This window comes from Vulpes vulpes, chromosome 4, assembly GCF_048418805.1.
Source record: "Vulpes vulpes isolate BD-2025 chromosome 4, VulVul3, whole genome shotgun sequence".
Classification (NCBI taxonomy): domain Eukaryota; kingdom Metazoa; phylum Chordata; class Mammalia; order Carnivora; family Canidae; genus Vulpes; species Vulpes vulpes.
In genome coordinates, this window is record NC_132783.1 from 40,001,027 (window position 1) to 40,012,373 (window position 11,347).

General features: G+C 38.1%; 1 long non-coding RNA gene across 1 annotated transcript; it reads left to right on the top strand.

Annotated features, from left to right (window-relative positions):
- The first annotated feature begins 597 nt into the window (after positions 1 to 597).
- LOC140598582 (uncharacterized) lies at positions 598 to 10,847 on the top strand. The gene is made up of 3 exons (XR_012001038.1): positions 598 to 716; positions 1,216 to 1,302; positions 10,751 to 10,847. It is a non-coding gene; the product is annotated as an uncharacterized lncRNA (long non-coding RNA).
- Positions 10,848 to 11,347: the final 500 nt, after the last annotated feature.

An 11,347-nucleotide genomic window follows, 5' to 3' on the forward strand; every position in this document is an offset into this window, starting at 1 on the left:
AGTTCTGATTTGTTCTCATTTACTCTTATACCACCTCACTTAATGCAGCTAGATTACAGATGAAGCTATCATAAGTAACCTCCGAAATTTAGAAGCAGTGCTTACATCCCTTTTTGCCTGTGTGGAATGGTGCACAAATGCCCTATTTCTGTGAAAAATGCCTTTATTTGTGATCAAGCTCATATTAACTCTTTACTAGATTATGTATCTCCCTAGTTTGCAAAACAGGGGTCAGCACCATCCACTCTGCAACCGTGACTCAGTTGTCGGTGGCTAGATTTCTAAAAATCCTGAAGATTTCTCTCGAACACGTAATTCTAGAAGAGTCCCCAGCTCGACTGATTGTTCCCTCTCCTTCTGAGCCCGCTCTCAAGAAATGAAGCTGAACGCACTTCCTGTTTCCTTTGCACTTCTTTCAGATTTCTGTGACATACTTAATCTGGGTCTTGTGCCCTGTCAACTTTTAATAGTTATAATTGCCCAACTATCTGCTCTTGTGTGATCATAAAATCCTTTTAACATTTCACTTTTCCCCTCAAGAAAATGTATCCCGGTTTCCGGGACGTGACCTTCAGCTTCTTTCGTAAATACGCAGGCAGAGAATTCATTCAGGCTCTCAGCAACGGCGGCCTCATCTGTCACTGACTTCCCACTCATCCCCTTAATGGCCCAATGGATGCCTTGCTGAGTTGTGTGCTTTTAATGTCATAAAAGAGGTTTGTCCTCTGATTTGGTAATTTCTTTGCCTCTTTTTCTCCCCTGGGTCCTTTTAGAGTTCTCTTCCAAAGTATAGAGGATTTGATTTTCTATTCCTTTAACAATTTTGGGTCTTGAAAAAGGGAGGGGGAACCTTTTCTTTGCTGCATCATTCTAGAGACATTACTTTCTCACTTTGATCTTATAAAATGCTAAACAACTTTACCACGTATTAGTGGGACTGGCATTCTGGGTGATGCTGTGTTTTTAAAAACCACTTCCTTGCAATTTACCCTGACCTTAATTCAGTGGCTTGTCTCTTTTTGAATTAATGATTATATGCTGTATTTTATTTTCTGTCTTCCTAAATTTTCGTGTTGTCTCTAAACACCGCTAGCTCCTATTTGGGATTAAATCATACGCTTAATGAGATTTAATCACTGCTTTCCATATTCTCTCCTTTCTTTGAGTCCTAAATGTTATTTAATCCTAACCTGGCACTCCTTTCTCCCTTTTCAGGTGGACGCACACATTGAATTAGAAAGCAGCTTTGCACCAGATCCAGCCCTACTTCCTCCACTTGATGTAATCCTGTCCTATGTGTAGGTAATTAAAATCTCCCACTATTACTACCTTGCCCTTTTCTCGCTGTATGTGTGTGTGGTATTTCATAGTTCATTTCTGCAGAGACAGCCTATAATATTCCTGTTATCACATTTTAAACTGATTTCTAATACAGAACTCCTGTCCTTCCTCCCGGCTTGTTTCAGAAAACTCTCATTCAGGAATTATCGAATTTCCCAATAAACAAAGCCGCCTATCTTCTTCTTTCTGTTGATTCTTACAAATATGAGTGCCTAAATATAGAGAAGTCATTAAAAGGCTTACAAAAGCCCCGGGATTAATGGACTAACGTTAACAAGGTTTTGTTAAACAATAATTGAGCACTTTAGGTAAGCAATTACATATGGTGACTAGGAAATTATTAGGATATATGCGCACGTCGCATGTGTGCTGATGACCTTATAAAATGGCCGCATATTTTAAAAAGAAACAGAGCCCTGCGTATAAAGGAAATTTTGAAAACCTAGGAGCAGTCTTTGGATTGTTTGCTGCCACTGCTTCTAGGCAACAGGCAAGAGATGTTTACAATCTGGGCTCTCCCCTGCCCCCACCTCTAGAAGCTTTTCATCTGCTGCTGCTGCCGCTGTTGATAGAACTACAAGGCCCGAGCCTGATAATGCCCCTCCTCCACCTCGCTTCCATCTCCTGGAGCCCAGCTGTTAAGGCCTATCTAGCTAATCACCCCTTTACCACCAGGCTCGTTTGTGGAAGTTAATGTCATGTTCAGAGAGGACAGTGCTGCAGGGAGAGGAGAGGATTTGATTTCTCATTTTACCTGGGAGAAAAACAGCATCAGGAATAAGGTGCCTCTTTTGTCCTTGATGCTTGACTCCATTGTCACTCACCTGCCGCTGCTGCAGGGAAGCCGGGGAAGAGGGGTCCCAGGACCCCAGCTGAAAGTAGAACTTAGGATAGGGATCTTTGACCCGAGTGTCCCAAAACAGTTTTTCTCAAAGGGTATGCCCAACCTTTTCCAAAATGATAATCAAATAGAAGGGAATGGAATTTTCTTTTACTTTTTTTAAAAAATGAGCAACCTATATTTATTTAAGAAAGGGTGGGGAGAAATTCTAACAGACAATAGAATATCAAATTTTAAAGGTAACTTATCTCTGGCCTCACAAAACAAGCTTCAGTGCTTTTTATCTATCTCGTGGAAGCCAAGAGGAAGATATCTGGCAAAAGGAAGAAAGACATGTCTGAGGGAATTGAGGAAAGAAAAATTGAGGACCCAGGCTGTTAGGCCAAGGTTGCTGCTCTAGTTGCCAGGAAACCTCCTTCACCTTGTTTTGATACCACTCAGAGCTGGCTCAGGCTGACCAGCTGAGTTTTGAACATGTCAGCTTGACAGAGGCGGGGTGACAATCTTTCAGTGGTGTTATAAGAGACAGCCTCCCTTTCTCCACTGGTGGGGAAGATAGAATAGTTTGTGTCTTAACGTCTTTTCCTCCCAACTTCCACTGATGAACGATTCGCTCAGTAGATAGTGCCCCATTAAATTAGGAAGTCATATAGTCTACTTGTTATGAATCCAGACTCCGGGCTGATGCCTGGGTTCCAACCCTGACACTGTTGCTTCTCCATCAGGTGAATACTTCCTTTTTTGTGCTTCAGTTTCCTCATCAGTAAAGTGGAAACAGTACCTCTTAGGGCTATTATAATGGCCTAATGAGATGATACACATAAGTTGCTTAGAACATTGCCTACAGGGGCACATGGGTGGCTCAGTGGTTGAGCGAGCATCTGCCTTTGGCTCAGGGCATGATTATTGGGTCCTGAGATTGAGTCCTACGTTGGGCTCCCCTCAGGGAGCCTGCTTCTCCCTCTGCCTGTGTCTCTCATGAATGAATGAATGAATGAATGAATAAATGAATAAATAAATAAATAAATAATAAATAAAATCCAAAAAAAAAAAAAAAAAGAACACTGCCTAGAATATAGTACACACCCAGGAAACATTGGCTGTTATAATTAATATTCTTTTTGATGAATTAAAGGAAAGAATTAGTAATTAAAATGTATCTTCATACTATTTGCTATCATAACATTACCAAATTTGGTTGGTATTAAATATCACTGGGTCTGACATTTTCCAAGTTCTGTCAAAATTAGAAGAGAATCCAATCTAAAATTTGTATTTTAAAAAATGAGCTTAAAAGTAGACATCTCTTCCTTAGTGATGCTAGGTTGGTACCTTTGCCATTCACATGCCTATAAATCCTTGTTTTCTTCAAACTCTGAAGAATATTAATAACACTTTTTAGTGTACAATGCTTTCATGAATGTCATATTTGATCCTCAACCCTGATGTTAAAATGGTATGGTGATTATTCCCATTTTACAGAGTGGGAATTAGGCTCACAGAGGTTCAGTGATTCTTCTGATTTTCACAGTTGTCAAGTGATAACAGCTAAGGACTCATAAGTCTTCTGATTTTCAGGTAAATTGAAAAGATGGAAAGAATGAATGAGACGGCGAGAGAGAAAGAAGGAAATATATGTGTGTGCAGAATCATATATTATTTGTATTTGTACCCTGTATAGTCAGAAACATGTTGATGAAAGGAAACCACCACAGACCATAACATCTGAAATATTCAACATCAGGGCCTTAGTTCTATTTAAAGATATATCAGGGGGGGACCTGGGGGCTCAGTTTATTAAGCATATGACTCTTGATTTCCACTCAGGTCATGATCTCAGGGTCTTGAGATCAAGCCCCATGTCAGGCTCCAGACTACGCTTGGAGCCTTCTTGGGATTATCTCTTTCTTATTCTTTCGTTCTCCCTCTCTCTCCCCCTCCCTCTTTCCTTCTTTCACTCATTCTCTCTCTCTCTCTCTAAAATAAAATAAAATAAAATAAAATAAAATAAAATAAAATAAAATAAAATATTTAAAAGACACATCAGGGAAAGGCATGACCCCAACTCCTGGCCTTCCTCCACCAGCCCAAGTACAAACAGAAGTCTCTTTCTTAAAAACTCCTTGTCTTTTATGTCTCAAATTGTCTTGAATTTCAAACATTTACTCATATAATTCTAAGCAAAGATTTAGTAGGATAACAAACTGAGAGTTTGGCTGGAAGTTTTGAACTACGATGCTCTAAATGCAACCTGTTTGGTTAAGGCTGTTGGTCACAGAGATTACAAGACACCTATACTTCAGAGCCAGTGCAGGATACCATTTTCACTTTAATGTAAAAGTGTTGACTTTAATCTATAGGCTTTATTTGACTTGGTCCCTTGTTACCTTAGAGATCAGCTATCTTTCTTTACACCCTCATAGCAACTGGGAGCTACTAAGAAGCAATTAGTCATGATTTTTAACTGCCAAAGGTAGAGGGTGTGTATGTGTGTGTGTGTGTGTGTGTGTGTGTGTGTGTGTGTGTGAAAGAGAGAGAGAGACAGAGAGACAGAGAAAGAGACTTTATTTTCTTTCACAATCCATCCTCTTCAATACATTTATAAGTTCTTTTTATCTACACAGGATTTGAACTAAGGGTCTTTCTTAAGTGAGCACTTCAAATGGCCTCAATGAATACCAGAAGCCATGGTGTAGATTGGCAGTTACCTACCTTATATACGCTGGACCATTAATTGGATCATATACCGGCTCTAGTGTAGAGATTTCAGGAGGAGAGATAAGTTAAAGTTTGGCCCTCCTCTCTGCTTGAAGATTTCCAAGGAAAGCGAATTTTAGATTATCATAAAGCATACATAACCTCACCAGAAAGGGAAGCTACAGTGAATCTAGGTTAAATATTATTCTATCTTGAAATTGAAAGGGATTTCTGTCCTCTGTTTCTGGGCGTACTCTTAGATTTTTCTTTTTTAAGCATATTAATAAATATGATACTGACAGAGAATGAAGAAACATGTCCTCATTAAGATGGAAGTTATAAGAGAAAGGGAGATCTGGCATTGCCTGGGGATTAAGGAAAAGCAATATCTAGGAGGGACACCAAAGGACTTAGCAGGAAAGAATGAAATGTGGACCTCTAAAACCAGTGAGATTATAGGAAGTGAGTAGGATTGCAGGATGATGTAGGAACAGAGAGATCATAAAATAGAATTGGGAGGCATTATGAGGGATTTAGGATAATTTGTAAAGAATTTTATATTTTTGTGACTTGATGTTCATTGAATTATATAACTCTAAAATTTACTGATATTATTTTATATTAATTTTGCAACTTTCTTGTATGTTGTTCTCTAAGAACTTGCAATTGCTGTGCTGAGCCATTCAAGGACATTACACCCCCAATTTGGAGATTGAGTCGATTGCAATTCTGCTTAAATATACCTTGTACTAATATAGATAGGCATGTTTCTGCTATAAGGGTTATAGTATACTTTACATTTCCATCCCTAGAACCCAGATCACGTAATATCTTCTAGAGTGGTTAAAACCAAAGGTTTAATCCCTGATGAGTCTGTACGAAAGAAGATGGAGAGTCTTGTGTTGAAAACAGTGAGATTAAGTGAAAAATTTACATTCTGAAAGAGACTCCTTTCCTCCTTGAATCTGAGAACAGTGGTAGCCAGACCATATCTCCCAGACAGGAAAGTAAAGCATTCCTTTTGGTAGAAGAAATTCTAGAGGTATTGAGCATAATGGTCTATGCTGATCACCTTACCTCGTAGAGAACCAGTAAATAAGCCTAGGCTGTAGAAGAAGAGCATTCAAGCAACTTCTTAATACCCCAACTGAAATATCAACAGAAAACCAAGGACCCCAGAAATATGAAGGCAAAAAAGAGTCTCATAAAGGTGGAAGAGAGAGCATAAAAAAACCGATGACAAAAAAAAAAAAAAAACCAAGAAAAAAAAAACCGATGACAAAAGAAGTTTGAAGAATCATGAAACAGTTCAGAGAGTAGAAATTTTTTATTAAATTTTGTAAGTAATGTGTTCAAATAAATATTGAAGATGCTGCGACCTTGAAATAAGAAGAAAAGGGAAAAGAACATAAGTACTCTTAGAAACAACTGCAGGGACAAAGCATCTAAGGAATTAAATTATGAAGTTTAGCAAATCTCTCCAAATGTAATAAAAGATATAAAATAAAGCTAGGAGTTCACTGTAGGTGATGAACATTAAAAAATAGAGGTTAAGGGCAGCCCAAGTGGCTCAGCGGTTTAGCGCCACCTTCAGCCCAGGGCGTAACCCTGGAGACCTGGGATCGAATCCCGCATTGAGCTCCCCACAAGGAGCCTGCTTCTCCCTCTGCCTGTGTCTCTGACTCTCTTTCTCTCTATGTCTCTCATAAATAAATAAATAAAATCTTAAATAAATAAATAAATAAACAAATAAATAAATAATAAATAAATAAATAAATAAATAACAGAAGTTAAAAAGGTGACGATAGGAAAAAAATTAAAGATAGAAAATTTTCAAATATATTATTTTAAAACATTTTCTAGGATTTAAGGATATAATTTTCAGATTGAAAGGGACTGTTGTTAAGAAGATCTTGGCATATAACTGGTCCCAAAAAGATGATTCTAAAACTTTATGACGGGTTCCTGGGTGATTCAGTCAGTGAAATTTCAAACTCTTAACTTCTCAAATCATCATCTCACAGTGATGAGATCTAGCCATGTGTCTGGCTCCATGCCAGGCATGGAGTCTGCCTGGGATTCTCTCTCTCTCTCTCTTTCTCTCTCTCTCTCTCTCTCTCTCTCTCTCTCCCTGCCTCCCCCTCTCTCCCTCCCTCCTTCTGCCTCTCCCACACTCATGTGCTTGCTCTCTCTTTAAAAAAATAAATAAATAAGTAGAACTTTGTGAGAAAAAACAAAAAACAGTTTTCATAAAAGTGTTGGGAATCATAATAACATCAGACTCCTCAAAACTAATTCTGGAAACTAGGGTGAAAAAGTAGAAATACCTTCAAAACTCTGAGGGAAATTATTTTATTTTATTTTACTTTATTTTATTTTGTTTTTAAAAATTTTATTTGCGCAGGGGGTGGGGCATGAATGAGGGGAGGGGAAGAGGAAGAGAGAATCTCAAGCAGACTCCTTGCTGAATGTGGAAACTGATGCAGGGCTCCATCCCAGGACCCTGAGGTCATGACCTGAGCTGATGTCAGTTGCCTATTCAACTGAGCCACCCAGGCACCCCAGGGAAATCATTTTAAAAGAGTATATATAGAATTCTCATATTCAGTTGAATTCTCAATAAAATGCAAGTATAATAATAAAGACAACATCAGATATGCACAATCTCAAGAAATTTCCCTTCCATTTGTTCTTAGGAAGTTACAAGAATCTGTGGTTACCAGCAGAATAGTGTCAATAAAGTAGGGAGCAGATCTGGGGTGTAAGAAACTGGAAACCTTCACAAGAGAGCAGTATGCAGAGAAAGAAAAGTAAGTAAGAAAGGAGACAAGGGGAAAAAGTAGATATAAAAGAATGTACATGGGATCATTATAATATTATACAGCTGAACCATGATGCTGTCAATATTGCTTTAATATTAAAATTGAATATTACTGCCACCAAAACTTATTACATGGCTATTGGGAAGTTGATGTAAGGAGAGGTGTGTGTGCATGGACAAGTGTAAGCCTAAAGAAAAGTTGCAGGTGGTATAAAGGAGAGAGGTTTTCATTTTCCAAAGTAAGAAGTCAATAGATAATATCTAAAACCACAAAAGTCAAGAAAATCTTCAATGTATATTTAGGCATATGGAAGAAAATACTACAAGAAATAGTTAAAATGATTAAAATCATTTTTTTTCAGACACCAGACAAAGGAGATCTTTCTCTTTTATTAGATTAAAAAACACAAAATCAGTAGGAACTGGGGGGAAAGAAATAGAAAAGGGCTGGCAAAGCTCAGAGCTGACAAAGGGGAGAAGCAGGGAGAGAAGGGGAAACATGAAGAGCCCCAAGTCAGGGCAGGAAAGAGGTTTCTAAGGATTAAACATCTCCTTATTTGATGACAATTTTCTGACGCAAGGCTCAGGGCCCAGAACCAGGGAAGGGCTCGGGAGGTGGTGGGCCAGGGCCCAGGGCCGAGGCAGTGGGCAGCAGTCCGTGGGCAGTGATGTACTTCTTGTAGGCCTCACGGATGATCTTGAAGGCTCGAGCAGTGGTGTAGGGGATGTCTGTGACAGTGTCCCGGTACAGGGCTGGGCGATGGGTCATGGGGCAGACCTCCCGAACAGGGACCTTTGGGGGCCGGCCTTGGGGAAACCATTCCTCAAATGTTGCATCATCACTAAAAGTGATGAAAGTACGCGAGCAGCCAGGTGGAGTTGAGAGTTTGCTTTTCTTGTTCCTGATGTTGTTGTTAAAAACCATGTGTAACTATTTATAAATTTCACAGGCAAAAATTCAAAGCAGGAAATTTCCATACTACTAGAATGAGCAGTGAGAAAAGAAGTCATAGGAAAGGAGGGTACATACAAGTCTACTTAGACCTAGAAGAGTTCCCAGAAAGCTATTAAAGCAAGGAGGACAGTGTTAATCAGCATCTATAAAGTATGTGGAATATGGTAGGCACTTAGTTTAATATTTGCACATATCCTGGAAGGGGACAAAAGGACTAAAAGGGTGAAAAGTAATATAAAATGGTCATGCGCATCTCTGCATCTGCACAAATTGTTCATAATTATTTCACAAAACATGACTGCTACATTTTGCTTGAACAGAAAATTTAAAAACTAATTCTAGCTGATTGTTAAAGTGAGAAAAAGTATTCCTAAATGGTCCCCATAATGTTGAAAATACTTTTTCTATGAATAATTTGCTTATAAACTTAATATGGAGGTAGCCAAGTCTTAGTCCACATGGAATCCACATTTGCAGGCAACAAAGAAATTACACACATATTTATGAAAATTTCTTATAGAGAAAAATTATGTTACTTACAAAGGAAGCAGAAGTATCAAATTACAGATGTGTTCTGATGGAAAAATATCATGTGTAGAAGTCTGATAATTTTATTTGTTGTATACCTAGAGGGGTTTTTATATTCTCTTCCTGAAACCTAGTCAAGTCTTCTGTTTTTTGACATCCACACAGTACCTGATATACGGTGAGCATTCAATAAATTTCTTTTAAGTGAATGATTAAATAAGTGAATGAATAAAATTTTGGAAGGGATTTGGAGAAGTTAAAGCAAACTGAGAGAAAAGGGCCTTTTCTATTTAAAAAAGACTTATGTCATAGATTCTATAATCCTCATTCCTGTCTCTTAAAAGTCTCACTATCATAAAATGTCTTAATTAGACCTCTAGTTTCAGAGTTTAAGATCATTTCCTCTTTTCTACCCACTCACTTTTGGATATGGAAACTTCTAGGAGAATGGATCATGGGCAAGCCTAAAAACTGGGCAAACTAGGAACGTGCTATGCCTGGAAAAATTTAACTCAGACATGTGCAGAGGTTTTTACAAACTTCTTGAACCTGGTGAGGAGTCAAGCACAGAGTTTGAATAACAGCTATAATAGTCAGAGGTTACAAAACCTTTGAGAATGACAAATGAAGTCTGTTTGAAGGATGTGATGCTCAGATTAAGGAGTATCCAAGTAGAAAGGCTGTTTCATGAGGACTTGAGTCAGTGAGCTTGGCTTGTCTCTCAGACTGGGTGTGCCAGTGTTTTGCCTGGCTTGTATAGCTGCCTGCTTATAGTAAATTACGTATCTTTTACTTGTGTTAAGATAACTTATATCCTTTGCATGTATGAGTCAGTATCTTCTGTTAATCACAGAGTCATCAGCTTTTTGACAACCATGCAATCAATCATACAAGTAAGGCTCTTTCATATATGTGAAGACCACCCTATCAACTTTCTCTTCTCTGGGTGGAATCCCTTTTCAACATGAGTTATTTTAAAGCTATCTAATTATCATTGCTTCTACATACCTGCCACTAGCTTGTTCAAGCTTGTAGAAAATTCTTGATATTTTTTCTTAACATTTTTAACTACAGTGTCTTCCTTCTCATTGTAATCCAGTAGAAAATGCACGATCTTGATATCAAAGACCCATGTTCAGATTTAAGTTTCAGCCTGTATTCTGGGTTCTTTGGAACTTATTTCACCTCTGAGCCTGGTTTTTAAGTGAAACACATAGTAAATTGAGAAAAATCTACAATGCAGTTGTGAGGATTATGGTAATGTGAGATGTGTTGAGAAATAAATCTGATCCACAATAAAATGAAAGCTAATAAATCTCTTATATTTGTCAATATATGATAGTTCTTAATATCTCACACTCATGCAAAGCATTTATTCTTAAATCTTTGTCACAAGATTTAATATTCAATGATTAAAACAAGACAGGATAATTTACCACAGAGGTTGAAAAATGGTCTTACTGAAAAGAAGTCTATGGTTCTCTATCCACTTGTGATGGTTTTGTATGTGACAATTTAGCTAAGTTGAAATGTATTTCCCAGAATTCTCTTCCTTGTATGGTTGCAGGTTAAGATTGGCTACAAGAGAATTTATGCAAGATTTGAAAAATGGAAGAGAAGCATCAGCTACTTTGCTTGGAAGGTCGTCACAGGACCCCAAATGGGTACGATTTACATACATTGACTTTGATCTACAGATTTATTTTGTTTATTTCCAGCAGGAGCAGGGTCTGCAGCTCCTTTGGCTTTTTCTGGATGTTCTCCTTCAGCTTCTCTGAGACCCAGGTCAGGAACATATACAACTTTGAAGTCAAGTGTGCAAGCTTTATATGCAGGTTACCACATGGCAAAATTTTCAAGTTAGATAGCTCCTTTGCATCCTGTTATGGTAATATAGATATAATGACCAGAATATGCGTAAGCATAGATCATTGTTTGCTTAGATGCAATGAGAGATAGCTGTGGGCAGTTTCCAGTTTGTCTTGTTGGTTCCTCTTTATTCTTTCAGATTCCAATTTGCCTTTCCTTTCAATCCACTTCATGCCCACCTTTTTAATCTTATATGTGTGACCTGCTTACATCCCGTGCTCCAGCCAATCCTATAAGACACAGAGACAACACATTTCCATAGATGTTATTACCAGCACTCACAGTTCAGTAAGTT